Source organism: Sinocyclocheilus rhinocerous, unplaced genomic scaffold, assembly GCF_001515625.1.
Source record: "Sinocyclocheilus rhinocerous isolate Xijiao unplaced genomic scaffold, SAMN03320098_v1.1 scaffold835, whole genome shotgun sequence".
NCBI classification, from domain to species: domain Eukaryota; kingdom Metazoa; phylum Chordata; class Actinopteri; order Cypriniformes; family Cyprinidae; genus Sinocyclocheilus; species Sinocyclocheilus rhinocerous.
In genome coordinates, this window is record NW_015647431.1 from 552,760 (window position 1) to 558,671 (window position 5,912).

General features: G+C 35.4%; 1 protein-coding gene across 1 annotated transcript in view; it reads right to left on the minus strand.

Annotated features, from left to right (window-relative positions):
* LOC107709047 (protocadherin-9-like) overlaps window positions 1–5,271 on the minus strand; it is a 105,325-nt gene extending 100,054 nt beyond the window's left edge. Inside the window, exon 1 of the mRNA XM_016513439.1 lies at window positions 5,082–5,271. The gene's annotated coding sequence lies outside the window, so the exon portion shown is untranslated. The remainder of the gene's footprint in view (window positions 1–5,081) is intronic.
* Between the last annotated feature and the right edge of the window lie 641 nt (window positions 5,272–5,912).

A 5,912-nucleotide genomic window follows, 5' to 3' on the forward strand; every position in this document is an offset into this window, starting at 1 on the left:
CTCATTTGCAGCACAGCAACCTGAGAATGAATGTGGGTAATTATTCCAGAGGACGTTGAAATCGCAAAGCATTTAAAACACTTTTGCAAATCATTTAAGATGCCCGCAAGATTAAAATTAGCCTTTCTAGCTTTTAAATTACACATATAAAGTCGTGTCAAAAAATCTTTGGTGCACACTTGCTTCTTGATAAACACGTTATTTTTTAAATGTCAGAATAAAGTAGTGGCGCACGCAACACTGACCTACAATTAGCACCCGCTAGCTTAATACCTTTTGATTGAAAGCATAAAAATAATTAGTCAATCTGCATAATTGCTAATTAGATACTAATGCATATGTACTCGCAATTAACAACAGCTGCACGGGAAGGTAGAATAAATTCGCTTCTGAATGCCAAAGGAAATATAAGGCACATACTCGGCTCGCTAACACAACCGCTGCTGCTTGTACATTAACTCCCAGTCGCTTTCTTAGAAATGCTTAAAAGTTTTTTTTTTCTTTTTTTCTTCAAATCCTTGAATTGTAGAGCTTAAAAGTATCCCGTAATTATCATCTCAGAGGGTTGCTTTTGTTAAAATGTTTTTTTTGTGGCGAAGGAAATCAGCTTTCTGAAGCCTACACACGCGGAGCGGGGATGTCGGGATCTCCCGCCGAGTCCAAATGGAGCCCACACCGATTCATATTTCCATGTGTTCTTAAGTTGTTGCCAGGAATTGACGTTGACAGTCCTGTCAACAGCATTCAACAACCGAAGCTTGTGTTTTTTTTATTTTTTTTGCATAAGGTAACAAACAACTTTAATGCTGGAGCAGGGGTAAACACCGAAGAAAGGAAATAAAGATAAACACTCGCAACTTCGGAGATGAATTCAATCTGCACAACAACCTCAAACCCCTGTTCCCCTGTGGTTGGTACAGATCATCAGAAGTTGACAAATTAATCCTCACAGCCAGTTTTTACAGAAGACTGCTTCTTGAACTCGCCGAGCATGCAGGCATAGAGAGATTTGTACGTGGCACACAATGGCTCCGCATACTAGAAACCAGCGTTGCATGGCATCTGAGCGCAGGTGACCCACAGAGGCGTCTGTTGTCACCGCTTTTGTTAACTGCGATTCAGAAAGAGTATTGTGTGTCATTCTGGATTCAGGTAGATGCGAAGCTCAAGTTGTCACATAATCGTTTAAATATGCCGCCACTTCAGATTGGAATTTTTTATTACGTAATACGTTGTATGTTGGTTTTTGTATTGCATGCAACTGTTGTTTATTTGTATATGCAAACCTGTCTGTCTATCTTGGCCAGGAGACTCCTGTACAATATATTTTAATCTCAGTGAGACTTTTTCCTGGTTAAATAAAGGTAGTAATAATCCGTAACCTTGAATATGGCCTTATATATTATTACAGGAATACTTGGTTCATCGCAGCATTCCACGGTCATATTTTTCTATAATGACTCTAAACTGTATACCTGACCTTCTGATTAATAACATACAATACCAATAACAATACCATTCAAAAGTTTGAGGTCGGTAGGATTTTCAAATGTTTATGAAAGATGTCTCGTATGCTCATCAAGGCTGCACTATACTTGTGCAACAATACAATAAAAACGGTAATATCGTGAAATGTTTACAATTTAAAATAGCTGTTTTCTATTCTAATATATGCAAAGCTGAATTTTCAGAAGGCTCCAGTGTCACATGATCCTTAAGAAATCATTCTAATATGTTGATTTGATACTCAAGAAAGATTTTTATATTATTCTCAGTGTTGAAATTAATTGTGCTTCTTAATATATTTGTAGAAACTGTGATTCATTACGATTATTTGATGAATAGAAAGTACTGAATTGTTTTGCTGTCACTTTGATCGAACTGAATGCACCTTTCTTAATAAAAGTAGTTTTTTCTTTCAAAAGCATTTTTAAAAAATCGTACCAACCCCCGAACGGTAGTGCATAAGCACTTAATATTATATTTATACTAGTGCTGTCAAACGATTACTCGTGATTAATCACATCCACAATAAAAGTTTGTTTACATAATATACTTTGTAGTTTACTGTGTATATTTATTATGTGTGTGTATATATATATATATATATATATACAAACACATGCATGTATATATTGCACCTTTCTTAATAAAAGTAGTTTTTTCTTTCAAAAGCATTTTTAAAAAAAAAATCGTACCCCCGAACGGTAGTGCATAAGCACTTAATATTATATTTATACTAGTGCTGTCAAACGATTACTCGTGATTAATCACATCCAAAATAAAAGTTTGTTTACATAATATACTTTGTAGTTTACTGTGTATATTTATTATGTGTATATATATATATATATATATATATATATACAAACACATGCATGTATATATTTAAGAAAAATGTTATGTTTAAATATTAATATAAAATAAAAAATTAAATATAAATATGTATACATGTAAATGTAAATATGTACACATGTATACATGTAAATATTTTCAAAATATATACAGTATGTGTGTGTATTTATATACATAATAAACACAGTACACATACATATATCATGTAAACAAAAACGTTTTATTTTGAATGCGATTAATCACGATTAATAATTTGACAGCACTAATTTATACATTAATGTGTATATATACTTGAATCTCATCTGTAATACACACACAAGCAAACACAAACTTAAAAGAGTGTTCAGTTCATAAGTTGAGTGAAGTCAACTTTTCTGTTGCAGTCTATGCAGCAGGAGTTTAGATGAACCTTTTGATATGCTTAATTAATGAAACCGGTGTGTGTATGAACATCTCCTTAGACTTTATCAATGCACACCAATCCATACGGAATAAGCTCAATTTGATTTGTTCATCTCATCTCTTACTGACCTCTAATTGATGTTGCCATCTGAGCCTGGTGATGCTCCCAATATAGCCCCTGTGTGTGTCCAATATTTGATTATGCGCCGGTCTCCATGGCACCACGGCCATTTGTGTGCTAATTAATTACCAGGCTTACTAGCTTGTAGATAATTGGTGTGTACATCACCATCAATTCCATTAAAAAGAGCAATTATCACCTACCTTATGCAAATGATTGTTTCCGAGCTCCCCCATCTCTCATCAAATTAAAAGGAGACACTTGAGTCGTGCCGCTCTGCACTAGATCACACTTTCAGTATCATAATAATAGCAAGACAATATGTGGAGTCTCCCCGATACATATGAAACGTTTATAATGAATCTTTAGAGACTAATAAACGAAAAATCTGAAAATATTCTGGTGAAAAAAAAAAAAAAAAGAAGTTAAAATGCTCAAATGAATCGTATGGCGCAAGCGTGCACATGCTAACTATCTCTGACCTTGGGCGACAGAGGTGCTTGAGCAGATCTATGGCTCTCTGTGATGGGAAAAGTAGGTCATGGAGTGCTATCGCTGGAAATATAAAAGCTGAACATCTTTGCCGCATAAGACCCCAACAGGGAAATCAACGCTAAATAAATCAAGTACGTGCTGAGCCCAATAGAGCTACTCTCTCTCATTCCAGAGAGACGTGACTGACCATTAGCGTATAAATACACATGCTTCTATCATGGCTCTTTTCACACAGAAAGTGACCTCAAACCCTATGGTGACATATTAAGGACAATGACATATAAATCAAATGTCTTCTTTTGACCGACCTTTCTTAATTTTACTCAAGGTGAGAATGAAGGTTCTGCTGGTTCATAGTGATTAAATGTGCAACACTACAAAGATCATTTTCCCTTCAATTCATTTTTTTTTCTTCACACATGCACATACTACTGCTTTTATTTAGTTTTTTTCTGTAATTGTCCTTTGTTTTTCATTGAGCTGGTTTAATGATTTTTGGGGCGTTTGGGTGAATCTCACAAAACTTGTCTATAACATATCCAGGCCATATTTCACCACAAAATCAAAAGAAAGAAACAAGAAAAACACATAAGAAACAACACTTTTTTTTCCATTATTTTATTGTTAATCCTGCTTACCATAGTGCAAAAAACATAATTCTCATTATTGTAATGAGTAAAAAAATATTTCAATTGTATAGTATGTTATATATATATTTTTTTATTTTATTTATTGAATTTAAATATTTCTAATTATTTTAAACAATTGTATTATAATATTCAATCAATATTGTACTGTATTAGAATGTGAGAATTTCATGTAATTGACAGGAAAATAAATAAATAAATAAATAAATAAATTCAAAATGGTCCTAAAATAAGCTTCATTTTCTTTAAGCAAAATATTTAGCATATTTTCCTTTTCATTTTGGGATGACATATAACCTGGGCATCCAAGATTCACCCATTTTTACACTGTTTAAAAAAAAATTGAAATAAATCAATCAACGATGATTGGAATATATATTTTTACAGTGTACCGTCTATAAAGCAGTTGCTATTACTGGTAGAAACGTACTAACCAGACTCAGTCCTAACCAGACAAAAGAAGTTGCAAGACATTTTGTCAGTTGCTTGCTTTCTTTTCACTCCATCTAAAGCGAATCTCACTGACTGACATAAATATACATTAAACACCAAATATATTCTGAATAACAGGCCTTCTGTCATTATGCACAGCATCAAGAGTTCAGTGTGAACAACAAAAAAAAGACTTGTTGCTGGAAATGTCCCGCAGTGGCTGGTTATTATGAGGTGTAAAGCAAAAACACAGTAAAAGAAACATTGCTGACAGGGCTTATTTTCAGCATTACACACATCTTCTGAATCTCTTAATCTACTGCATTTCTGCACCAGTACGCATAATTATGCAATTTTGCCTCTACCCATCTTTTATTTATTACAACTGCATTCACTTGTGCAAAGTTCATTCTGTGTATCGTGAGAGCACTGTATTTACATTGCTGTTATTGCAGAACATTAAATTGTTGTACACATTGAGTGGGAAGGCGCATAATGAAAGTTATCTTCTGTGATATTCATCTTGCTCTCTGGCTGAGCTCTTCCTCCTCTGTTAGGTTCAGAGAAGAGTGGAGACAAAGAAAGAAGGAGAGTAACTAGAGCTGCACTGCAATCACGAGCAGACTCACCAGAGTTGGGGTCCGAGTTGCCGTCCGCTTCGGTCCTCTTGTCCGGAGAGGCCTGCTCGTAGAACTCATCCTGCGCCTGCACCAGAGGAAGAGGGTGTGAGAGGAGCGGCCCACTGCCCACAGGCTCATGGTCCCCCAGCCCACTGTCACTGCAGCTTTCCTGAGACCCGTCCGGCAGGTGAAACGTGACGCGCCGCTGCGACTATAAAACCAGAGAGCAGAGTGACAGAGCCACACGTTAACGCTTGTCTCCTTGTTATCCAATCAACCGGCGACTTTCAGTCAATATTGTGGATTATACTGAATTAGAAATTTGAGAGCTGGGGGATTTGTTGACTTTTATACTTTTATAGAAATTAATTTATTGAACAAAAAGCATGTTTTGAATTTGATTTGATCAAAATTGTCCCTCGGCACAGCAAACACAAGTCACGTTTCACGTTACAAAGCTCTCGCCACTAAAGAACATGTGACATCATGTGCACAGTGGATATTGCAGAACGCATTAATGATATGATGTGTTAATAAGCGCTCAAAATGACAGTGTTATGACATGCCAGCATGTAAGGTGAGACGATAGATAGATAGATAGATAGATAGATAGATACAAAGCTCTCCTAAAGAACATGTGACATCATGTGCACAGTGGATATTGCAGAACGCATTAATGATATGATGTGTTAATAAGCGCTCAAAATGACAGTGTTATGACATGCCAGCATGTAAGGTGAGACGATAGATAGATAGATAGATAGATAGATAGATAGATTCCAAATCAGAAAGAGCTTTATTGCCAGGTATGTTTACACATACGAGGAATTTGTTTTGGTG